Consider the following 26,595-nt stretch of genomic DNA (forward strand, 5'->3'; position numbering starts at 1 on the left):
GTGTGAAACGCTGAGGACTTATAAGAAAAAAAGGTCAGGGTTGCCTGCTTGGTTCAGTCAGTAGAGCATGTGACTCTTGATCTCGAGGTCATAAGTTCGAGCCCCACATTGGGCATTGTGTTTACTTAAAAAAAACCATGACAATGTTAGATATATTGACACATGTAGGAAACACCATGTTATATTCAACCAAAAAATATTGAGGAATAGTTTGTATACAGTCTTCATAAAACACACTAAACAGATAAAAAGAGCATATCTAAGAGTTTATATATTTATACATATTTACATGACTATATAGGATTTTCTTAAAACATTGGTTACCACAGCCGTGTGGGATGAGAATGGTTAGGGATATAATTAACTTTTTATACATCACTATATTCTTTATTTTATTCTGATAATCATATAAGACTTGTTTATCACCAGCGAGAATACCTTTGTTTTTATGACTATATTAACAATGTGCACGGCTTAATAAGTAAAGCCAAATATCACCAAAAATGTAATTAAGAAAGTAAAAGTTATCTGAAATTTTAGCTCCCTGAAAAAATAAGCATTAACACTGTGGTAGTGACTAATTTGTTAAAGCACGAGCACATGAGCATAATTTTCCCTAAATGGAACAATGTAGGTTTTTAAAAATCTAAATTAGGCACTTAAAAAAGAGTATTTTAGTTGGGTGGGTAGTTCTAGATATAGAATCCTTTTACAAAGAAGGGAAAGAGACGGAGAGAATTTCATCTCTCAGTCATCAATATTTATAACAGTCCTTTCTTATTTGAGCTATTATTGCATTCCCTCTAGAATCTCCAAAATAATGTCAAATTATAATATTCTCAGCAGGGATTTCTGTCATGTTTTCGATCTTAATGGAACTGAATTTTACATTTCAGGATGACAGTATTTTTTTTTTTTTTGGTGACTTACCTTTATTCTTTTAATAGGTTTATTTATACTTTATTTAGATACTTTATGAGAGTGTCTGCTGAAATATATCTTATATTTTTGCAATGATGTGTTATCGATGTAATAAATTATTTTATTTCCCGATTGTATCAGTCAGTGTTGTCCAGAGAAACAGAACCAATGGGGACTATGTATATATACACATCTACGTGCATATGTATGTATCTATTATGTATCTATATGCATAAGTGTGTATATATTATATATGTGTGCATGTAAATATCTCTCTCTATCTACAGAGAGAGATTAAGATTTATTGTAAGAAATTGGCTCATATAATTATGAAAGCTGAAAAGTCCTAAGATCTGCAGTCAGCCAACTGGAGATTCAGGAGAGCTGATGGCGTAGTTTCAGTGTAAATCTGAAGGCCTGAGCCCAAGGAGAGCTGAAGGATGTTCTAGACTAAAAGCCAGCAGACTGGAGATGCAAGAAGGTCTCTTTTAGTTTGAGTCTGAAGACTGGGAAAAAAGACCCATGTTCCAGCTCAAGGCAGTCCGGCAGTAGTAGTTGCCCCTTCCGTGAGGAAGGGTGAGCCTTTTTATTCTACTCAGGCTTTCAATTGACTGGATGAGGGCCACCCACATTAGGGAGGGCAATCTGCCTTTACTCAGCCTGCCAGTTGAAAGTTAACCTTATGCAAAAACACCCTCACCAATACACCTAAAATAATTTTTGACCACATATCTGGGCACCCCATGGTCCAGTCAATTTTACGGGTAAAATTACCCATCACAAATCCACTCCTTGTCAACTTGGTACCCAAACACATCTCCTTAAACCATACTAGCCTGAAAGCACTGATGAGGTCATAATTCCACCAAACAACTTTCTTGTGTACTACTGAAAATGCACTACGCTTTCTCTAGAAGAGGATGTAAAGTCTTTGATGTTTACTCTTCTTGATATCCCATAACTTAGGTAGTATGATGAAAAATTAATAATACTTAATTGTTATAATATAAAGTCAATACACCTAATGTTATATTAAAAGTAAAGAAGAGAGGGAGGAAAAGAAAGATTTGACATATAGATATTGATATATAGATATATAAACACACACAAACGTTCATGACAAAATAAGGGGGAAATACTCATGACAATTACAGTCCTCATTTCTGTAAGTGGTAATTTGTCATAGCTGGTATTTATAACTACCTTCATCCACTACCCATTCCATATTGCCTTTACTTCAGCAAACACCTCAGCTGGTTGTGGATCTTTGCCTGGTGGAGTGATCCAAATCTTTATTCCTGAAGGGTCTCTGCCATTAATAGTTTTGCCAGGATTATGTGATTGTAGTTATCTGTTGACTAATCCCAGGGCATGGTAATTCTGAGAGATGCCCTAAATAACCTTGTGTATTCCAGACATGGTCTTCCTTGTCTCCATTGTGAAGTTGTAGTCCAATTTCCTTTTGGGAAACAAGATCAGTTATTCCAGCCAGCACAGGAACTCCCATTGCCTGTTGATTCAAAGACACAGGGAGTCCACAGTTGCCCGGCAGCAGTCTTAAGTTCCAAGTCAATGAAATCATTGTTGTGACTCCTTATGGAAGCATTACTCCCTTTGGAGCCAAGATCTCTAGACGAGTAGACCATAAGGTCATGGGAACAGGAAGCAAAAATTTTACTAGTGATTTGCTAAAGATAATAGTGGTACCACTGCCATTTCCACCCCTTAATTCCTTAGTGAATCCTATCAATGCGAATAACAGCATCATATATTGCATGTTGATTCAGAGGCTTCTGCAGAACCTTGTCCCAGCCATGCAAGGTATTGCCACCGAACTGGTATTGTAACTCAGTCTTCAAAAGGCCATTCCATCATTTTATCAAGCCAACTGCTTCAGAATGGGGGGGAACATGGTAAGACCGGTGAATTCCATGAGCATGGGCCCATTGCTGCACTTCATTTTCTGCTGAGTTCCTTGGTCTGCAGCAATGCTGTGTAGAATACCATGACAGTGGATAAAACATTCTGTGAGGTAGTTTTGGTAGAAGCATTGCATGCCTGGAAGGCAAATCCATATGCAGAGAACAAAATGCTGCCTCTTCCACGATGGAAGTGGTTTGTTGCAAACAAGCTGCCACCAGTAGATGGCTGATCGTCCTGGGGAACAGTGCCATATCAGGGACTCGGTGTCGATTTCTTGCTGGCAGAATGGGCACTCTGCTGTGGTGAGTGCAAGTGCATGCTGCTGAGCTCGTGTGAAACCTCCATCTCCACGAATGTAGCCATTTTGTTCATGAGCCCATTGGATGATGATGGGTATGGCTGGGGAAAGAAACTGACTAGTATCCCAAAACCAGGTCATCCTATTCACTTGATTATTAAAATTCTCCCCTGCTGAGGTCACCCTTTGGTGAGTTTTTCACAAAGAACACAAGTATCTTCACATCAACCCCTCCGCCATTCAGAGAGGTCCATATACCTCTTCCCCAGATTTGCTTGTCACCAGTTTTTCATTCATGTTCATTCTAAGTTCCTGACCATCCAGCCAAATGCTTGGCCATAGATCATGAATCCATAGAAAATCATGCATCTGGCCATTTCTCTTTGCAGGCCAAGAGTTCTGCCCACTGGGTAGATTTCCTGTCACTACTTTCTTCAAGGATGTCCCTGAAATTACTATAGTGCTGTATCTGTCCACTTCCAGGTGTTGCTTGCATATCATGCAGAACCATCTAGAAACCAGGCTCAAGTGTTCCCTTCTTCTGTCAAGCGATTGTAGGGAACTTCCCATGAGTCCATAGGTGTAGGCTAAGAGAGGGAAGGTAGTATAATAACAGTAGGGACCATGGCCATTTGGGCCACATTGTGCAACTTACTTGTACCTTCAGGGGTTTCGTGAGCCCAGTCACATATATACCAATTTCATTTGCTGATGGAATGCTACTGTTCATACCTGACTTTATGGCTTAGTGGGTCAGATAACACTCAGTTCATGATGGGCAGCTCAGGTTGCATGGTAACTTGGAGGTATATTGTTAAGCATTCGGTGTCTACTAAGGCCCAATAGTAGGCCAAGAACTGTTTCTCAACAGTGGAATGGTTTTCTATAGAGGATGGTAAGGCTTTGCTCAATATCCTAAGGGCCTGCAGATTTACCTCTGAGGGCCTGCCAAAGGCTGCAAACCGCATCCCGATCTGCCATGGATACCCAAGCACCATTGGATATGCTGGATCACATAGCCCAAGGGGCAGAGTAACTTGCCCAGCAGCTCAGACCTATTACAGAGCCTCCTTTTGTTCTAGGCCCCATTCAAAACTAGTACCTTTTTGGGTCACTTGGTAAATGGGCTGGATTAACACATCCAAATGAGGAATATGTTGTCTCCAAAATCCACTAGGCACTGTGCCTCTTTTTTGGGTGTAGGAAAGGCCAAGTGCAACAACTTCTTAGAAGAGATAGCTTGACATGGACCCCTAGAAATTTCACTGGGATAAAAGGCCTCTGAACTTATGTTGGATATATTTTCCACTCTCTGACATATAAACATCTTACCAATAAATCTGGAGTAGTCTCTTGCTCCCTAGGTCCAATCAGCGTAATGTCATCAATATAACAGAATAGTGTGACATATTGTAGAAGAAGAAGGTGATCAAAATTCCTGCAAATTAAATTATAATATAGCACTGGAGAGTTGATGTGTCCCTGAGGTAGGACAGTAAAGGTGTATTGTTAGCAAACCGCTTTGGGGGTTCTTATTGACAGGGATGGAGAAAAAGGCGTTTGCCAAATCAATAGCCGCATACCAAGTACCAGGGGATGTGTTAATTTGCTCAAGCAATGAAATCACATCTGGTATAGTGGTTGTAATTGGAGTCAACACCTGGTTAAGCTTGTGATAATCCACTGTCATTCTCCAAGACTCATCTGTATTCTACACAGTCCAAATAGGTGACTTGAGTGGGGTGGTCATGGGAATCCCCAACCCTGCATCTTTCAGATCCTTTCAACTGTGAAGTACAGAAATATCCCAGTGCTAATTGGGAATTTAATATGAAATTTAAATTGTATGCAATTCAGTAGGATAAGATTATTTTTATTAAATGACAACTATGTCAACTCTGTATCACCTTAGATAAAAATGAGAGAGGATCCCTACTTCACACCTTACAAAATAAATTCAAATGGACATAAGGATTAAAAATCAGGAGAAATATAAAAATATTAAAGAGAGACTTAGGTTTGGGAGTGTTTCTTTAAACAAGACAACACGGAAGCTTTGAAAGGGATGAGGAACATATTTAGATTTTCTCCTAAATTTGTACTCCTTCATTAATCCTGTCTTCTTTAAAAATGACAATTATAATTTTTCAGTTAGTATAGATTTAGCTGGATCACATAATGGTATGAAAAGTTCTACAACTTGTTCCCTTCAAGAAATTTTACAAATTCAGTACTGTTTTACTCTTTGAGCCAAGACCGTTTTAGTAAGTCTTAATTTAAGTATTAAGCATTTTTTTCAACTTGACCTTTTTACTTCTTTATTTCAAATTTCATTGGGTTCTCATCAGAGAATATGACATGAAAAAGATTTTTAAATCTTTGTTAAGGTTTCCGTTGTTGCTAAATATTATTTTTTGTAAATATTCATAGACATACACAAATATATATTATTTTTCTCATATGAAACAAGTTATGTGATCATGTATACATTAATATATGCACACATTATGCATATATATGCATACATATAATGTATATTATTAATGTATGTTAATTAACCACCCCATGTGATTCCATATTCTCATCTGATAGATCTCTTTGTTTATGGAAGAACTGTATTCCAATGTATTCCAGTGTTCAAGTAAAAACTGCCCTGTTTTCAAATTCTTCTGGCATTTGTAATAGTTTTTGCTTTATTTAACTTTTTTTTTTAAGGTTCATCTATCTATTCATTTAAGTAATCTCTAACCCAATGTGGGGCTCGAACTCACGAGCCCAAGATAAGAGTCGCAAGGCTCTCCTGACTGAGCCAGCCAGGCGCCTCATGCTTTATTTTACTTCTATGTGATTTGCTACATATATATTTTGATTGCCAGAGCTTTCGTGTAAGCTGCATATTTTATTATTGCTTGATGTGGCTTTAATTTTTTATTGTACTTAAATTTATGCTTTGATAAGAGTTTTCATATGTGTCTATTATTAATTTTGTTCATCTCTTTATTTTTAATCTCTGTATCTTTGTCCTATTTTATTTTATTTATTACTTTTTAAGTAGGCTCCACGCCCAGCATGGAGCCCAACCTGGGGCTTGCACTCACCTGAGATCAAGACCTGAGCTGAGATTAAGAGTCAGAGGCTTGGGGCGCCTGGGTGGCACAGCGGTTAAGCGTCTGCCTTCGGCTCAGGACGTGATCCCGGCGTTATGGGATCGACCCCACATCAGGCTCCTCCGCTAGGAGCCTGCTTCTTCCTCTCCCACTCCCCCTGCTTGTGTTCCCTCTCTCGCTGGCTGTCTCTCTCTCTCTCAAATAAATAAATAAAATCTTTAAAAAAAGAAAAAAAGAGTCAGAGGCTTAACCAACTAAGCCACCCAGGCACCCCGTCTTATTTTATTATTAAGGTTTAAAGATATACACAAATGCGAACTTATTAAGTATGGTGCAGCTAAATGAGCGTTCACATATTGAACACATCTGTTTAACCAGATCTTAGATGAAAAAATAAGAACAATAAATTGTTCAGCATCCCAGGTGCCTTCCCCTCATGGAAAACTACTGCTCAGACTTGTAATGCCATGGATTAGTTATGCCTTTTTCTCATTTAGTTCTGCAATCGATCAAAACTGACTATGGCGTATGATGTAAAGTCAGAGTGTGTATATGTGTATGTGTGTGTATATCCCTTGTCCCTGCAAGGGTATCCAGTATTCATTGAAAGATAATCTTTTCTCCATCATACTGCAGTGACACCTTCCTCATAAATTGGTTGATTGTGTATGTGAGTCTGTTTCTATATTCTCTCTGCTATTCCATTGGTCTATTTGCCTATCCTCAAAGTAACAGCACCCTATCTTAATTACTACGTCATTATTGTACCTATTATTGATACCTGATACTGTAAGCCCTTCCATTTTTATTTGTTTTTCTTTTTATTATTGTTTTTTGTTTTTTCTTCAAGATTGCATTAACTATTATTGGACATTTGTACATTCATATCAGTTTAAAACTCAGCTTGTCAGTTTCCATAAATGATCATTTTTATACCTTTTCTGAGGCATAACTTACTAACAATTATCATTGAACCCTTTTAAGTTTATAGTTAGATGAGTTTTGTTAAGTCTATGCAGGTTACAGCGCCAAAACAACCCAGTTTTAGAATAGTCCCTCGTCCTCAAAAGTTCCCTCCTGCACCTTTGGGATGAATCCCCACACCTACCCTTGACTCCAGGCAACCAACAAACGGCTTTATATCACTATAGTTTCATTTTTGTTTTTGTTTTTTAACAAAAGAGAAGTTTATTGCATCTGCCGCACGGGAGCGGCAGACAAGATAGCAAAGGACAGACTGCCTATATCACTACAGTTTTACATTTCCTAAAAATGCGTGTAAACGAGGGTCACAATGTTCTCCTCAGCCCCTCTGCATTTGGGCCCAGCAGAGACCGAGGCCTTGTTTGCATCACCTGCTTACTCAATCCAGGAGCTGCTCCTGGAAAGATAATCAGATCAAAGTCCAGAGAAAATGGCAGTAAAGCTATGCATTTAGGCAGCCATTTTCTTTCTTTCTTTCTTTCTTCTTCTTTCTTTCTTTCTTTCTTTCTTTCTTTCTTTCTTTCTAGATTTTATTTATTTATTTGACAGAGAGAGACAGCGAGAGAGGGAACACAAGCAAGGGGAGTGTGAGAGGGAGAAGCAGGCTTCCTGCCTAGCAGGGAGCCAGATGTGGGGCTCGATCCCAGGACCCTGGGATCATGACCTGAGCTGAAGGCAGACGCTTAACGGCTGAGCCACCCAGGCACCAGCCATTTTCTTTCTCTCTTTCTTTCTTCTTTCTTTCTTTCTTTCTTTCTTTCTTTCTTTCTTTCTTTCTTTCTTCTTTCTCTTTTTTTTTTTAAGATTTTATTTATTTATTTGTTTGACAGACAGAGAGAGCACAAGCAGGAGGAACGGGAGAGGGAGAAGCAGGCTCCCCACTGAGCAGGGAGCCCAGTGCAGGGCTCGCTCCCAGCACCCGGGGACCATGCCCTGAGCCGAAGGCAGACGCTTAACTGACTGAGCCACCCAGGCGCTCTCGGCAGCCATTTTCCTTATGTGTATATATATATATATATACACTTAATTTTTAAAAATGACTCGGGAAAAAAACTGCACAGGATATAAATCTATGCAACTACCTATTCAATGATATAAGGCAGATTAATAACTATTATAAAAACAAAAATAAGTCCTTAGATGAAATTTTTATTTAGGATAGCTAAAGGGACACCTGAGATAATTTGGCTAAATGGTTTTTGGTGAATTGACAAATGGACCTAGAATACGCATCCATCTGACTAACTTCATCAAGATTAATTTAAAGTATCTCCACTTTTAGGGGAGACTTTTCCAATGTACTGTCTTTGAGCATAGCACCATTTCCTGCATTATACTCCATTACATCTTTTTCTGTGCATACAAATGTCTCTGTCCTCTATCTCAGTATGTTCAGGGCTTGAGATCTTTTCATTCCAAAAAATCACTGGTTCTCAAACCTAGAGGGACATGAAACTCAGCTAGAGAACCTGTAAAAACTAACGCTGGGGCTCTGTCTCAGACCAGTGACGCCAGACCTCTGTGGGTGGGGCATAGGCAGTGCTGTGTTTTATTGTTGTTTCTGTTGTTTTGTTTTTTAGCATCTCAGGTCATTGTAATGTTCATTTAGGATTGAGAACCATTGATCTATCCTTTGGTAATTGTTAAAAATATGAATTTCTGATGCCACCCACAGACCCACTGAATTGAAATTCCAGACTGTTTCCCACTAATCTATGCTCTGGCCAGCCCTGTAGTTGATACAGGCATGTCTCTAAAATGTGGGGATCATTGATCTAACCAGTGTTACTCAACTTTGACAATAGTTTGGAGGGACCTGGATGCTTTAAAAAATACTGATGCCTGGGTACCTCCTCCCTTAATAGTCTGATTTGATGGTTCTGGAGTGTGATCTTTACATTGAGATCTTTATAAAAATGCTCCAGATAATTTTAATGTGTAGCCAAGATTGAATGCTTTACCAGTTCATGAGCCCCATGAGAACAGAGATCATGACATAACCAGCTTTGTAGGTTCTGAATTTGGCACAGGATTTGACTCATTGAATGAAGAGGAAACAAAAATGAAGGGGATCTTGCAGGGGGCAGGGAAAGAATGGATCAACCCTACTAAAAAAGATGAAGCATTTGGATTTTTCTGAAGGAATGCAGGTCAGCTGCGTAGTCTTCAATAGTTATCCAGAGATTCTGACTATCTTCATATTAACTGAGACTTTTTCATTTTACTTTTCAAACATAAAAGGTATTGGTTCTAGAAAGACCACCTTTGGATAATATGGACTATGCTACTTCTCATAAATAATCACTTGGAATAGAAAATATATTCAAATGTGCAACTCTCTTTCAGGTTTAAAAAATATATCAAGCTGATCATAACTGGAAACCATGCAGCACCAAATGGATCTGTTAGGAAAATAAGGAATTTAAAATACATTCACTCCAGGAAAAGATCAGTCATAACAATTATTAAAATAATCAGTTTATTTATGAAGACAGCTGCATTTCCTTTTTGAAATCTGTTTTAGAGCAAAATCTTCAAATTTCAAATTGTTTTAAACCCAAAGCAAGAAACAAATATTTCATTATCTTCAAAAAGACAAAAAAATTAATAATCAACCGAGTTTAGGAGTTATTGAAGATTTTCTGATTGAAATTTGATTAATGCTGGAAGCAAGAGGGGAAAAAATCCCTTGTACTATTTTTCTTTTCAATTTGGTAATATAATGTTGAATTATTTTTTAGTCCTTCATTTATCTATTATAATAATTAGTATCAGAAGTAGATTAAATTAAAATGTGTTATTGAAAATATAATTTTCTCAATTATAATATCAAGATATTAGTCATATTCAAGCAAATACCATGAAAACAATCAACTAAAATGTTTTCCCATATAGTATTATTTTAGTTTTATAAAACACAACAATAATCAAAATTTTATCAACAGTGAATCAGCATCCTAATCAAATAGTTATTATTTTGTTTAATTTCACTCATGCTTGAGCTTGGCTGTCTATAAACTCCTCAAGCTTCTGAACTCCTCTGGTCATTATGACCCGCCCTTCACTGAAGCAGATAATGAATAGATCCTTATCAGAGCAAATGATTACACATAGCTTCTAAGCAGGATGGCCTTAATAGACGGGAAGCAACATAGAGACAACAGCTCATACAAGTTGCATAAAATGGCTGATGATTTGGTGAGTTCTGTGTTGCAATTTTAATAACAAGGTTCTAGATCACAACCATTATCAAAATGTTGGAAGTTGAATTGGTGATCTTCATCTTATCATTGCCTGCTTCTTATTTCAAGAGAGTTTTAGTATAAGTAGTTAATGTGCTTGGATGCAGAACTAATAACACGTAAAACCTGAGGCACAAAGTATAACCACCATTCAGTTTAACAGTTATCCCATGAATGCCTAAGCGCTGGGCACTGTACTATGAGAGTAAAGGGAGATAAGCTTAACTTTCAGCTAAGATCACACTCTGATGGTCTTGAATGCCAGGCTTTGTAGCCTCTTGGTAGCATCTTCCAGAGTAGGTGGATGCCCTTGGGTGGAGGACACCTTAAGTCCTATGATCTCTTCTCTGGATTTGTGTCCTCCTGAATATTGACCCCGTAATTCCTCAATGTCCTATTAGTTCTGCAGTCCCTTAAAGCTATCCTATAAAAATGTTGTCCAGACCCTCTAGTTGTGCTCAGCATTATTGCTGGTCTGAACTACCTGATCTGCTTTTATTAAAAGAAGAAATATACATTGTTTTATATTTATTATATACTTCATTTCTAGAAGTCTGTTTCCATGGTAAGTTTGCTAGATCTGTTTATGGTTTCCTATTTCCAGACAGTTTCATACTTACAAGTCACATCTTGTAATAATCAGTTGTTTTATCATCTCTGACCACTCCAACATAGGAAGTTTTTTTTTTCTTTACTCCATTTCTACTACCTGTGTTTATTTATGTTTCTTCTTGTTCAGAGCACCCTAGATGTTAGGTTATTCTTGACTGTGTAATGCTATTGGCACCAAAAAAATTGTCAGTATGGAGAATGTTACAAGCAAAATAATGCCCATCCACAAATATGTCCACGTCCTAATCTTTGGAGCCTGTGGATGTGTTAGGTTACATGACAGTGGGAAATTAAGATTAAAAATGGAATTAAAGTTGCTAATCAGCCGGATTTAAAATAGAGGTATTACTCTGAATCAGGTAGGCCCAGTGTAACCACAAAGGTCTCTAAAAGTGGAAGAGGGAGGCAGAAGAAAATATTGAGAAGGAGATGAGAGTGTGAAGAAGAATGGCCTAGGAGATGCAACACTGGGGACTTCAAAGTTGTGTGAACCAAGAAATGCAGGTAGCCTCTAGCACCTAGAAAAGGCAAGTCAATGACTTTTGACTTAGGGAGACACAGGGTTGGACTTCTGCTATATAGACCCTAATCTAAAGCTTCTTCTAATCTCATCTAATCTGTAGAACTTTAAGATAAATCTGTCTTTTAGGCCACTGAATTTGCAGTAATTTTTAAAGCAGAAAAAAAAAAAAAAAGCAATGAAGTCCTTGAGATCCAGGGTAGAAGTACCTTGCTCTAGGGAAGATTTGGGTTTGCCTCTGTCAGGTGCCTGGCAGCGATACTAGTCCAGGAATTCCTTAAGGCAAGTGAATACCTTGAGATTCCTTGGATCATCCTAAACCAGTTGCAAATATGTGTGCTGGCCAACTCTATTCATTAACAAGAAAACCTTTTGTACAGTCCCATGCTGTAGAAAAGACATGGATATTTTAGAAACCATTGAATTGTACACTTTAAATTCATGAAGATATGAATTATATCTTCACGAAGCTAAAATATATACTTTAATGTGGCTGTAGTTCTTTGGGTTTCTGATACTGCCATGAAAGTTCCTTATTTTTGCAAAGTATTTCATGGATTAAAGAAAATTATATGTGAACATACAAATATATAATTTTGTAGGTATTGAAAAAATTTCAAATGTCAGGAGATAAAATAATATTTGGACTTCTCTGTGTGTGTGCATGCATGTGTGTGTTTAATTTTTGGCAAAGCTGGTATCCTTATGTTTGTTTACTTGCCATGGTCAGACTCCTGTCCATTTCTTTACTCATGCTCCTTATGTCCTCCCAAATCACAACACTACCTTTTGTTTGGTTTGGTTGTATATTTCGTTAGCATTTTTCTTTCATCCTTAAGGGTTAAAGCAATAAATGCTGTATAAACAGTTATTAAAATGAAAGGTCTAGCCATTTCTATTCAAACATCACTGGGATTGTGGCAAAGCACTAGAGAAAAATCTTTCCTGGCCTAGAAAGGTGATGAATAATAATCATGCCTCTTTTCCATGAACTTCCCACTGATATCTCTCAGTCAATCATCTCTAAAGGAATTATACTGTGTATAAGTGATTATTTTTATTAGTAGACTTTATTTTTTAGAGCAGTGGTAAGTTTAGAGAAAGCTTGAAGAGAGAGTACAGGGGGGAGTCCTCTTGCCAGCAGTTTTCCCTGTGACCCTCTTCTAGTAGTGCCCTACATTTGTTACAGTTGGCTAACCAATATCGATAACATCATTTTTAACTAAAATCCATAGTTTACATTAGTTTTCATTGTTCGTGTTGTCCCTTTCCATGAGTTTTGACAAGTGCATAATGTCATACATCCACCCCTACAGGGTTATTGAGAATTAGTTCACCACCCTAAAAATACCCTCTGCTCCAACTAAGCTCTCCCTTGCTCTCTCCCCTAGAAATCCTGGTAACCAATGATTTTTTTTATTGTTTCTGTCATTTAAACTTTTTCAGAATGTCCTGTAATTTTAATTCATTTCTGATCTGAGAACATGCTTTGTGTGGTTTACATTCTTTTAAATTGGTTAAGGTATTTTTTTACAGTCAGAATTTGGTTTATCATGGTGAATGTTCCATGTTAGCTTCAGAAGAATGTGTATTCTGCTATTGTTGGATGAAGATTTCTATAAATGTCAGTTAGATCCAGTTCAGTTCAACTATATCCTTACTGATTTTCTACCTGCTGGATATGTTAATAATACAGTAGTATTGAAATTTCTGAGTGTGATACTGGATATGTCTATTTGTCCTTGAATTTCTGTTGGATTTTGGTACAAATGTTTTGATTCTGTTATGTTAGATGCATACATGTTAAGGATTTTAATGTCATAGAGTTATGTCTTCGTTGTGTTATGTTGTCTTCTTAGAGAATTGACACTTTAATCATTATGTTAATGCCCCTCTTTACTTGCGATACTTTTCATTGTTATGGAGTCTGACTTATCTCAAATTAATATAGTTACTCCTGCTTTCTCTTGATTTTTGGTATAACTCTCCATCTCTTTACTTTTAATGTAGCTGTATTTTTACATATACCATGGATTTCTTGTAGACAACATATAGTTGGGTCTTGGTTTTGATCAACTCTGGTGGTCTCTGTCTCTTATCTGGTGTATGTAACCATTTACATTTAACATGATTGCCAATATGGGTGGATTGATATCTATCATACTAGTAATTGTTTTCTATTTGTTGCCATTGTTCTTTGTTTCTTTTCTTTTCTTTTTTTTTTTTTTTTTTGGTCTTTCCCTATTTTTCTCCCTTCTCTGGTTTTAATTGAGCATTTTATATGATTCCATTTTTCTTCCTTCTTAGAATGTCAATTTTACTTCTTGTTTTAAGTTTTTGATTATTTTCCTAGAGTTTGAAATACACATTTACAACTAGTCTTGGCCGACTTTCAAACAATGCTATATTGCTTCATAGGTAGTATAGGCATCTTAGAATATTCTAGAGTCCCTCCTCTTGTCCTTTATAACATTGCCATCATTCATTTCACTTATCCATAAGATACAGTCATCTGACACATTGTTGTTATTATTTTAAACAAATGTGTAAATGATTTTTAAAAAATCTTTGAGGAATACTAGTTGATGTTAAGATAACACAATTATTGTCTTCAATGAAATGCACCACTCAACATATTCACTATTAATTGGGCCGTAATTTCACATTCAAAAAGATAAATGTGTTTCTTTCACTACAAACCCGAGTCAATGTTAAAACATTAGCACATAATTTACTGAGAATCTGTTATGCTCTAGGTACTCTTCAAGTTTCTTACGTGTATTATCATTTCCTTCTCACAAAGTCTTTGTATTCTTCTCCATTTTACAGCTGAATGAACTAAAGCATAAAATATTAATATAACTTGCCCAAGGTCACAGGACTAGTAAATTCCAGTAACGGGAGAAGTAAGATTTGAACCCATGCATTTGGTTCCAGAGCCCCTCCCCCCGCTTTTTTTACACTATTCTGTCTCCAAGTATAGGGGAAGAAATATAAAATAATGAAGGAAAGGAAACTAAATATTCATTAAATACTTAAAATGTACCGCAAATCATTTAATTACTTTATTGAATTATTACTTTATGTGTATCATTTCATTTAATCCTCACAACACCCTGCTAGATTATTTTTATCACCATTTATAGATAAGAAAACTATAGTTCAGAAGGATTAAATAAATTGACCGAGGACACCCACCAAAACAGTGACAGGGCCAGTATTGTAACTAAGTTCTGTCGGACTCCAAATAATACGCTGTACTACACTTACTGAAAAATCACCTCAGATTTCTCCACTGGGAAATACTTATGGAACACTTGCCAGGTTATTATATACTTGAAAATAACAGGGGCATTAAAAACAGAAAACCCTGAGATAAAAGGTCCAGGCACCCTAACTGAAAATCATGGAAAAGCCCTTGGTTACTCTTTAAAAGACCGCTGCTGTCATCGTCATCACCACTATCATGATTTTCATGATCATCACCATTGATTTGGCCAATTAAAAGAACCTTAATTTCATTGTCCTCTAAAATATTATTTATGTGGTGATGGACTCTTATGCCGTTATGAATAAAGTATTTTTCTGGACTGTTTTGAGTAAATACATGTTAAATACTATATAGAAGGTTATGATCTTTTCCTCCTCCCAATGCAAATGCTTTCAACCCCTTTCCTTTTCCAAAACTTAATGAATTTGATTTAATGATCATTAAATCTGTGGCTTAAGTTACGAGAGATATTGACATGAAAATAATTCAGGACATTTATTCAAACTTTAAAAAGTCTCAATTTAGAGCAGCTTTTGCAAAATCACCAGTTATTAGTTTTTATTTTCACAGAAACAGTAATGAGTTTTAAGACAAGCTGCGATAACTCACCCGTTTGTCAGAACCTGGGCTAGGCTATACACTTTTTAGGGCAAATTGTTGAACATTGGACATCATTTAGAGCCTTCTGCTACTTTTACCAATGACTTGAGGAATAGAGAGGCCCACATAGTTTATGCCTAAGTATGTCATTATTAGTAAAAAAAAAAAAAAAGATACACAATGTAACATCACTTTCTCTGAATCTTCTTTAAACACCAAAAATAAACATAAAAAAAGCAAAAATAACTCTTTCCTCTTACTAAATATCATGTAGTAATCATAATTGCCTCACCTAATTTTCACAAGGACTTTATGAGCTAGCTATTAATTACGATCGCCATGTTATGGAGGTAGGTGAGACTCGGAGAGATTATTAAGCCTTACCCAAAGCCATATAGCTCTACTCTAGTAATATGTGAATCTAGAATTTGAACTCATGTCTCTCTTTTACCAAAGCCTATGCTCTAAATACTGATTTTGCTAGCCACAGCAGTACATAGTCTTAGTTACCTAATACCAAGGTCTCCTCTTAAAAGAGTGATTTCTGGTTCCATCTCATTACTTCTCTATTCAAAAATATCCTTCATAAGAGAACCAAATAAACTGGTAAATAATTCTGTCGGTTGCAAAGTTATTTTTTTACATTGATGTAAAACTTGCCCCCTGTCACTTTCCTCTACTGGTTTTCTTCATATGTAATATGAGACCCATAGAGCCTTTTAAATCACAAAGAACAGAGACCCTCAAGATAGTAAGACTGGAAGAGGAATTTTGAGCCACTGTATAGCCCATTCTAGTTTCTCTTCCTTCACTGGGACTGTGGTTCTCACAGATAAATTGAAGATGGAATTAAGAAAATGATGTCAACTCAAGGGGAAAAAACAGTTTCATTTCCACTGGTGGTTTTGAAAATGCCTGAAAGAAATACTGAGTTGAAATATGTTCATGAAATTGAAGGCGAGCCTACAGAAAAGCCGTCATACAGGGATGGTGGAGGGCCAGGAGCCAAAAATTTACTTTATAAATCCACTGCAATGTTTAGCGAAAACTAGGTCAGTCGGACTCTGTGATCTTTGGTAACTCCTATCTCAGCAGACACAGGCATCTTTTTCAATGTTAAACCACGGAGCAGAAATGATTTTCTGCAAAATAACATTTTCCTATGATTTATCCTTTTGGTAAAAAAAAAAATAGTGCAAAATGGAGTTGGGGTTTTTTTTAAATAGTTTAGTATATGAAATATTATGGAATAATATGAAATAATGACAAATTTTATGTCTAATGGACAGTATAACCAACCTGAGGAAATAAAGTTAGACACCCTCTGGTTCAACCCACCAGATGAAAATACACAGAGCTGAAAGGGGAAAGAACATACCTAAGGCCTTCCTGGCATCAAATCTCAGCGTTAGGACTATAAGCTGTGTCCTTTCATTCCATCTTCTGCTTACAGAAAGAATAATAGGTGACACTACCGTAACATATATACATACATACAGAGACACACACACACCTAAATATATATACAACTCACAAAAACCCTATTTGTCACACATTGGCTGGATGAGGGAACAACCGGAAAGGGTAAGATACAGAGCTAGGAAGTGGTGAAACTGAGATTTGAATTCAGGTAGCCTGAACGTAGAGTCTGTGCACGTAACTACTTCACTGTATTGCCTCTGTCGTCCAATTTGAACCTTCAATGTAACTAAGATTTAATGAAAACTTTCACTGAGGTCTCAGTTATGGGTGCACCTCAGAATGTTAATACCTTTATTTCGTCACTTAGTAAATAGCAGATGGCTCTTTTGTAACACTAACTTCAACCTCAGTTTCCTGTCACGGGGAAATGAAAGCAAGGAATTGTAAAGGACTCACTCAGGGTTCTAGGATGAGGAGAAAAATAATTCCAATACTGGAGCTCAGACATCCTTACTCAGACATCCCGACTAACTGGTCGACCAGCGCTGTGTATTCCCAAAGGACAGAGGTTTGTCTGGCCCTGGGCAGGATGACGGAAGTAAGGGACCTTTAACATATTCAAAGGCCATGGACCTGAAGGTTTTCCAAGAAATCTCCGAACTCCTGGATATACTGTAAACTATTCTCTTAGTAATTGAGGAAAACTGTTTCTTCAGGTGGTCTTTCCTGGAAAAAGCATGATTTGGGGGAAGGCAGACATGACCTCTAAGGTCTGACTTTGTCAGTCTTTCACTCATCGTCTGACACATGAATTCAAGTCAGGGGGTATTATTTATATTAATCAACAGTAAGCCTTATATTTGAAGATTCATGAAACCACAGCTCAGGAATGTTCTAGTTGCTCCTTAAAATACACATTCTCAAATATATATTAGCATGTGTAGACACTCTCGAATTTTCGTAAGGTGGATGGAATAGATATGGCAAACTTTACCTGTAGGGTTACCATGTCATTCTGAAATTAGTCATCATAATAGATTTTAGATTTACATTTGGAGGCAAAATTTCTGTATTATACCATGCTTATGAAATATATTTTTTATCTCTTTTCTATAGGTACAATGTATTCACAAATGTCAGGCAAAGAGAAGAATAGGGAGAGACAGGTACCCAGGAAACAGGAATTGCACATACATAAGTCGTGCACCAAGCTAAGGAGTGAAGAGTATCTCTCACTTGACCCTTCCTCCCATGCAGCACAACTAAACTTTTTTAATAGAGTTCTGTGAATGCCTCGATTCAAAATGATAACTCTTCATTCTTTGAGAATGGAAAAAAATCCCCACTTATCTGATTGTAATCTTCCTCTCCATCCTGTCCTTCCATCATCAGTCCCCTAATCTTCCCCAGATCTGCTTGTTGAAATCCACCCACCCTTCAGTAGGGAGAGCAAATGGAATTTCTTCAAGGAATCCACCATTGAGCATGACCACCCCATCATATTTCCACATGTAATTATCCTTGCTTTCTCCTCTGTGCTCCGGTATCGCTTCTCTCATACCATCATCTAGCACTTACATATATTTAAATCAAAACACCAAAGAAAAGTTCTCAGTGGAAATCTGTCAATCAACGAGAAGGTATTGCTGATCACTTTCAATGAAAGCTGACAAAAAGGAGCAGGAAGCTGCAGACTCTTTGGGGCAACAGTTCACTACATCTCTCTCTCTTCTAAGTATGGGCTTTCATTTCCAGGTACCAGCCCTCTTGGGTGGCATTTGACTTGTTTCTATGACCTTCTGAGGTTAAGGAGCCAATTGTAGTTTTACTCCTAGGACCAGTCTGGCCCATTGATTTGAATTAAAGGGAGAAAATTGTTTCTAAGAGAGATGATTTGTGCACCTGCCGACCGCTGACTGCAGTGGAACAAAATTAAATCATTGCTAACATAGGCCCCAAAAAGCTGGTTTCTAAATGGTGAATATGGAAACCTTTCCTTGCCTGAGTTTCAGGTTCAGCAACTGAAAAGGAGTCTTTATTCTCAACTAGCCTCCTCCCAAGGGCTCAGTGGTAAACCATAGGTTAGAGTGTCATTATTTAGGCTGTCTTAATTGCAGTGATTAAATTAGAAGGTGATCTTACATTAACTTTAATAAAAATTGGGTATGGAGCTCAGAGAACAATGTAAAATACTGCATTTGATTCACAGTGTAAATGTGACAATGTTTTGTACACATCACAATTATAATTTGGAAAAATCAAGACTATTTCCAAAGCTTTATTATATTTTGGCGAATAGACTGCTTTTAAAGGCTATAGTTTATTGTTCTCTGTGATATAAACTCAGTTCGTAACATGTCTACAAAAACTGAAACACACCTACACTACTGCATTGGCACTACCGCTGCCAACTGAAATTATTCATCACTTAAGCCCAACAGTGGGAACCTGCCTGTGTACTAGGTACTTTGGAAATCAATCAACAATCAATACCAGTGGTGTTTTAAATTTGATTATAACGGATTTATGCAGTCATAACTGATATACAATAAACTTTACATATATAAGGTACGTATTTGGTAATTTTTGACATATATATATATACACACATGAAATCATCACTGTAATCAAGAAAATGGCATAACCATCACTCTCAAAAGGTTCCTCATGTCCCCTTGTAAACCCTATTCCCACCTTTCCTTTCCTGCCTCCTGTAAATTAGTTTACATTTTCAGGAATTTTAATACAAGTAGATTCAGTGGACTCTTTTTTTGGCATCTTCCACTGGATGTATTTGCATGAAGTTTCACCAAGGTCGTGTGGTGGACATTTGGGTAGCCTCCAGTTCAGGTGTAATACAAACAAAGCTGGTGTAAATATTTGTGTACAAGTTCTCATGTGAGCGTATGAATTCATTTCTCTTGGGCAAATACCTTGGAGGGGAATGACCAAAGTGGTTGCACCACTTCTGATGGGGCTGAAATTAAGATTTGTTTTCCTGCCTTATTAAACACATGGATTCTGAGATGTGTCGGGTATATATAGGTCATCTGGATTTTTCTCTTAATCTATTCTTTTTTTAAAAAATTTGTACTTGCTCTTGTGGGAAGCATCTGTTGGCTGATTCTTTAACCATATGTCCTTTTGTTTTGCTTGGGTTTTGTTTTTGTGTTTTTGTCTGAGAACGTTTTTATTTCTCCTTCCATTTCTGTTAAACAAGTGTTGGTTAGGATGCGGAGGAATTGGAACCTTGCACAATGTAGGTGGGAATGCAAAATGGTGCAGTCACTATGGAAAACAGTATGGAGGTTCCTCAAAAAATTTAAAATGGAACTACTATATGATCCAGCAATCCCACTTCTGGATATTTATCTGAAAGAATTGAAATCAGGATCTTGAAGAGATGTTTGCGCTCCCTTGTTCACTGTAGCATTATTCACAATAGCAAAGAGGTGGAAACAATCTAAACGTCCATTGATGAATAAATGGATAAAGAAAATGTGGTATATCCATGCAATGGAATATTATCCAGACATAAATATAAACTCTCATATATTACAAAATGGATGAAACTTGAGGATATTATACTAAGTGAAATAAACAATTCACAGAAGGACGGTTCCTGCATGATTCCAGTTTTATGAGATATCTAGAGTAGTCAAACTCATTGAGGCAGAAAGTAGAATGGTGGTTGCCAGGGGCCGGGGAATGGGGATATGGAGAGTTACTAATAAACAGGCACAGAGTTTCAGTTAAGTAAGATATACAAGCTCTAGAGATCTGCTATACAACATTGTACCTATGGCCAAAAATAATATATTATACACTTAAAAATTTGTTAAGCGTTTACATCTCATCTTGTATTCTTACAGCAATAAAATAAAATCTAGAAAAATAAACTTTTTTCAGAGCAGTTTTACTTTCACAGCAAAATTGAGCAGAAAGCATAATGTTCCTATATATGCCCTGCCCCCCCCAACAGCCTCTCACTATCAACACCCACCTACCAGAGTGGTATCTATGTTACCATTAATGAATCTACATTAATACATCATTATCACCCGAAGTCCATAGTTTACCTTAGAGTTCATTCTTGATGCTGTACATTCTATGAGTTTGGACAAAGTTATAATAGCATATATCCACCATCATAGTATCCTACTGAGTAATTTCACTGACCTAAAATTTCTCTGTGACTGTGCCTGTTCATCCTTCCCTCCTCCCAACCCTGGGTAGCCACTGATCTTGTTACTGTCTCCGTAGTTTTGTCTTCTCTAGAATGTCATATATTTGGAATCATACAGTGTGTCGCCTTTTCAGATTTTCTTTCACTTCTTAATATGCATTTAAGTTTCCTTCATGTCTTTTCATGGCTTGATAGCTCACTTCTTTGTAGTGCTGAATAATATTCCATCATTAGCTTGGCTTTTTTACTCTCTTAAAAGTACAATTTAAAAAGTAGAAATGTATAATTTTGATGAAGTATGATTCCCCGATTTTTCTGTATTTTGTGGATCACCTTTGTAATACTGTATTGAAGAAATCTTGGTTAAGGGGTGACTGGGTGGCTCAGTTGGTTGAGCGTCCGACTCTTAGTTTCAGCTCAGGTCATGCTCTCGGCATCCTGGGATGGAGCCCGGTGTCAGGCTTAGCCCTCAGTGGGGTGTCTGCTTAAGGATTCTCTCTCTCCCTCTCTCTTTGTCCCTCCCCACCACTTGCGTGCTCTCTCTCTCTCCCTGTAAAATAAATAAATAAATCTTTAAAAAAGTGAAACCTTGGCTTAAACCAGGGTTTAAGTACTTCCCTCTTATGTTTTCTCCAAAAAATTTTGTAGTTTAAGGTTTTACATTAAGGTCTATTATCTGTTTTGAGTTAATATTTGTATATGGTGTGAGATTTGGATTGAAGTTCATTGGTTTGACATAGAAATCCATTTTTTTTTCTGTAACACTTCTTTTTTTTTTTTTAAGATTTTATTTATTTGGCAGAGAGAGATACAGCGAGAGAGAGAACACAAGCAGGCAGAGTGGAAGAGGGAGAAGCAGGCTCCCCGCTGAGCAAGGAGTCCAATGCAGGGCTCCATCCCAGGACCCTGGGATAATGACCTGAGCTGAAGGCTGACGCTTAATGACTGAGCCACCCAGGCGCCCCTTTCTGTAGCACTTCTTGAAAGGCTATTCTTTCTCTCTTGAGTTGACTTTGTACTTTTGTTGAAAAGCAGTTGCCCATATTTGTGAAAGGCTACTTCTGGTAACAGGGATATTTATTGATTGATTTTCTTTCTTAATGCCCGCATTACACTGGCATGAGACTGTAGGGTTTTTAAAGTTTGTTTGTTTATTTATGTAATCTCTACACCCAACGTGGGGCTCGAACTCATAACCCTGAGATCAAGAGTCACGTGCCCTCCTGACTGAGCCAGTCAGGCACCCCTGTCGTTTTTAATTAAAGTCTTGAAGTCATGTTGTGTTTTTTCTCTAAATCTCTTCTTTTTTAAAAAAATTTGTTTTGGTTATTCTAGATTATTTCAATTACGATATGAATTTTAGGATTAATTTATTAATTTCTACAAATGTTTGATAGAATTCACCAGTGAAGCCCTCTGGTTCTGATGTTCTCTTTGTAGGGTGTTTTTTAAAAATCAATTTATTTCATAAATATAGGAATATTCAAGTTATCTATTTCTTAAATGAGCTTTGGTAGTTTGTGCCTTTTGAGAAATTTATTCATTTTTCTCTAATTTGTTGAAAGTATTAACATACAATTATATATAATATCCTCTTATTATCCTTTCAACATCTGTAGAGTCTGTTGTAATGTCAGCTCTCTGATTCCTCAAGTTGGTAATTTGTGTCTGCTACTTTTGTTTCCTGTTCACTCCAGCTAAGCCTTTTTTTAAAGTCCAACCTGATAGTCTCTACCTTTTAAGCAAAGACATTTGTACTATTTTCATTTAACATGACCATCAATAAGTTCAGGGTTTTTTCCTCTAATACTCTGTCTTGAGAATTCTGCCTTTTACATCTTCAGATGCTCAGATTAACTGTCAGTCTTTGTCTGGCACCTGGGTTCTCCTATTTGCATCACAACTTGGAAAATATCTCAAGACAGTAAGGCAGAGGCTAGGGAACTTACTTGGATACCTCATTTGTTACCCATTTCTCAAGGATCACTCTCCTCTACTTCCTGATGCTCAATGCCTTAAAAACCATTGTTTCATATATTTTGTCACTTTCTTAATTGTTTTAGGCAGGAAGGTAAATCTAGTATCTCTTATGGCTTTGTGGTTGAAAGAAGGAGTCCCAAATAATTCTAGTTTTATTACATTTTATTCCACACATTCAGCACACAGAAAGATGTCTTAACATGTAAAATCTACCTAGTTTGTGACTATGAACAAATTACAAATGGATTTCATAAAAGTATCATTATCAAAACATATTTTTATCATGTTTACTTAGTGGGTTATGTTAAGAATTAAATGATACGTACTGCTTCATAATGAAGCCTGATTGGACATTAGGAATGAAATGGTGGTATAGTACAAGCTAGAAGAGTTACTTAATTATATTGCATATGATAGATGTTTCCACTCACTGGGAGATCTTTCTTTTTTCTTTAATTGAGGTATTATTGACATATAACATTATGTTCATTTCAGGTATGCAATACAATGGGAGATCTGTTTTCAGATCAGACCCCAAATAGTTGCTTTTCCTGCATGAGGAAGCAGATTAAATTGTTTCCTAAAATGTCTGGATTGACTAACTCCATGAAGCCCTTCCACAGTCAATGGCTTAAGAGCCCTTGTATTAGATCTCTAAGCTTAGTTCCAAATTTGGGAATCTTTAATTCTGTATTTTCATTAGAAACATTGTACACCTATGTATAAGTAGAGGGATATTTGCATCGGATTTTTTTTTAGAGAAATAAACATAAAGTATTGACTTACATAGACGATAATGGTGACAATGGCCATCTTAGATTTGCACGTATCTTTTCATTTCTCAAGGTTCTCTATCTAAAATTTATTTTCTCAGTAAAATATATAAGATGATCAGAAATATGCCCAGACTTACATTTCTTAGAGCTATTTAAAAATTACTCATCTTGGGGCGCCTGGGTGGCTCAGTCGTTAAGCGTCTGCCTTCAGCTCAGGGCGTGATCCTGGCGTTCTGGGATCGAGCCCCACATCAGGCTCCTCCGCTGCGAGCCTGCTTCTTCCTCTCCCACTCCCCCTGCTTGTGTTCCCTCTCTCGCTGGCTGTCTCTATCTCTGTCAAATAAATAAATAAAATCTTTAAAAAAAAAAAAAATTACTCATCTTTCCAATAGCGACAAAATGCATATCATTACTCATCAGTATGGTTTTAATATCAATGCCAGATGATTTCATAAAATAAAGTGAATATAAGACTAACTGGTCATGTTAATGAATAAAGTACATAATTATTCTATTTATCAATATAATTACTGTCATGACTAACATGGTTGGAAATAGCAGCCTTATAAGTCACATTATCAAATTCACTATCAAAATCAGAGGGGGAATTTACCCTTTAGCCTTTTAAATATGACTCATACTCAGTTCACAGGGCATTGAGATCCACTGTGGTATCTAGCCTGTGTAATAGGGAGCTGAGCAGGGGCCTATATATCATAAAGAGAAGAAAGAAAATGACAGCCATCAACATGTTAAGAACACTGGACCCATAGCTTAATTTTTAAAGACATTATAATACCAAAGTATTTTTTATCATATTTCTTCATGTTTTAAGAACATCAAGAGGTGGTGCTTTCTCTTTAAACATTTACTGTTAACCTTCTTTTCCTCTCTATAATAGTATTGGGTTGTGTAAATATCATTTTGCCTTTTTTATGGATTTGTTTTTGTGGAATTCTGGGGATCTGCTGAATAAGCACATTTATATCCTGACATTCTGTTAATCTCATATTCCCCCAATTTTATTTGATATTTGATTGTCGGTGGTGGTGTCACACACCACTGCCATAAATGTTCCTGTGGAATCATAAACGGTCTTTACTAAGACTTTACATTTCTTATGTTTTACAACTTGGATGTTTTAGGACTTAAAGGAATGAGAATTCTAGTACCATTTTAGTATCAGCTTCTTATAACCAGCTTAGGTATATTTTCACCTTTATTTTTGCCATTTAACATATTTTGTGGTTGTGTTGGTCCTACTTTACCTAGAAATATGGCTTGAGGTTTCTATAGTTACTATGTAAATGTAAGCCTTTCAAATATCCAAACCTTTCATCTGATATTACTTGCAACTACTATGAAAGTTACGAGATTATAAAGACTGTTAATAGTCAAGTCAAGGAAATATCTTTGTTTTGAATATGACACTGGAGTTTTCATGAACTAGAAACTTAATATACTGTAGGTGCCAAGTGCAGGCTTCCCCAAAATGTGCCACAATGACATATTGATTACTTTATTATTTATTATTATTATTATTATGTTATGTTAGTCACCATACAGTACATCCCTAGTTTTTTATGTAAAGTTCCATGATTACTTTAAATAAAAGTTACTTGAGAGACAGCTTGCGCCAGAAGGACACTCAGACCCTCCTCTGTCCCCCTGAAAGCAGAAAATAAGTTTCCCATGTGAAAGGTATCCTTCCTGTACCAGGAGGGACAGGGACATCCTTCTCACCAGAAGTAGGAAATTCAGAGCCCAGAAGGCTATATGAACAACCCTTGTTACATTTTACTAATTTATCCTCTCAGCTCAAATTCTGTTTAAAATTCCTTACTACTTGAAGCTTCCTAAGTTTTCTTTGTCCTGTCAAGTGCTCACAGGTTTATTATCTCTTTGTCTAGAAAATATAAAAACTGCTTACGCCTTGGTCATTTCTTTAGGTCTCAATTTCATTATTGGGCTTCCATGTGCACATAATAAAACTTTGGTTTTCTCTTCTGCTTATCTGTCTCATGTAAATTAACTTATTAGTCCAGCTGGAAGACCTTGAGGGTAGAGAAGAATTTTCCTTCCCTTCAATATGCAACAAGCATTTCCATGATTTTTGTTAAGTGTCTATACAATTAATCAGTTCATTCATTTTCTTGACTGAATTGGTCAAAGGTGGTCAAAATCTTGGATCTTTACAGTTCTAGCTCAAGCAAACCTATGTATCAACCACTGGTTCAGAAGTTGTGAGTGAACATCATGGAACTTCATCATGTGTGTCAGACAAGATATGTGTGGTTATGCTCTGATTACAATAGCGACAAAATTTCAAGGGCTTAGAACAATAGAGGGTTTACTCTTGCTTATGCTCTATGTAAATCTCCAGTTGGCAGGGGTCCCGGATCATCATTGGTACTGAAGGACCCACACAGACAGAGCAGCCACCATCTCAAATGTCCTTGGTTACTTTCCCTTTGGTAATAGTCTTCTGGAGGATGTTGTTTTGGCAATGAAATCCTCCCACTGGGAGTGATGATCGTACATTATTTCCACTTAAAACTCATTGAACAGATCTCATGAGACCCCACTCAACTACAGGTTTAACCTTTCAATGTGGCCAGGAGACAGAGACTTGGACGTATTTGGTGAAGAGCATTCATGACTACTTCCCATTATATATTTTTCACACTGTATAATTAAGGAAATTTGCTTAACTAAGTGTGTAAGTCTCAATTTAAAAGACAGAAACATGCGGA

The 26,595-nt window shown here is 36.8% G+C and overlaps 1 pseudogene; it reads right to left on the reverse strand.

The window, feature by feature from the left end:
• Nucleotides 1–2,101: 2,101 nt before the first annotated feature.
• Nucleotides 2,102–26,595, reverse strand: part of LOC113241856 (uncharacterized) — a 91,770-nt pseudogene continuing 67,276 nt past the window's right edge.

This window comes from Ursus arctos, chromosome X (assembly GCF_023065955.2).
Source record: "Ursus arctos isolate Adak ecotype North America chromosome X, UrsArc2.0, whole genome shotgun sequence".
NCBI classification, from domain to species: Eukaryota; Metazoa; Chordata; class Mammalia; order Carnivora; family Ursidae; genus Ursus; species Ursus arctos.